This window comes from Mixophyes fleayi, chromosome 4 (genome assembly GCF_038048845.1).
Source record: "Mixophyes fleayi isolate aMixFle1 chromosome 4, aMixFle1.hap1, whole genome shotgun sequence".
Classification (NCBI taxonomy): Eukaryota; Metazoa; Chordata; class Amphibia; order Anura; family Limnodynastidae; genus Mixophyes; species Mixophyes fleayi.
The window spans coordinates 286396824-286397428 of NC_134405.1; the positions used below are offsets into that span (position 1 = coordinate 286396824).

Genomic DNA, 605 nt, shown 5'->3' on the forward strand with positions numbered 1-605 from the left:
TATAATTGTGAATTACCCAGAATAAACCACACAGTGTTCAAGCAACATTTTTATTGCAAGAAAAAGGTACAAAAATTGTAACACACACAGCTATCAGAAAGATCCGCATGAGAAGTGAGCGCGCCCAAACCAATCACAGAGCTGAATACTGCAGAGTATTATTTTTAAGTTATTTTTAAAGGTACTATTGGTTTATGGCAGAACAAGTCTTGATGTCGTTTCTATTCCCTTTGATTTCTTTATCTACGAAACAAGGAAATAAAAAATGTTTATTATTTAACTTCTCTATCTGTAATTTATATTCTACAACATAAATACTCACCTTTCACACTGCTCGAGATCAGTTTATATTTATATTTTGGTCCCTGTGGCGAAATCGCAATAGTAACGGGCTTAACCTCCGAGCATTCTGGAAAACAGGTGCCATTTTGGTTATTATAACGGTACAGGTATGTGCCCAAAGCATTTAGTTGTCTACACATGTTCACTGAAATACCTTTGTGTAGAACTTCTTTAGTATATTTTTCTTGTTCAATTTCTCCTTGTTTGCTAACATTAGTGGTATCAGTGGTATCTAAACAGGCCTTCTCACCGTTAAATCTTCG

At 34.9% G+C, this 605-nt stretch overlaps 1 long non-coding RNA gene across 1 annotated transcript; it reads right to left on the reverse strand.

Moving 5' to 3' along the window:
• Positions 1 to 206: 206 nt before the first annotated feature.
• LOC142150155 (uncharacterized) lies at positions 207 to 605 on the reverse strand. Its single transcript, XR_012691051.1, has 3 exons — positions 497 to 605; positions 323 to 409; positions 207 to 243 (listed from the first exon to the last, which is right to left on the reverse strand). It is a non-coding gene; the product is annotated as an uncharacterized LOC142150155 (long non-coding RNA).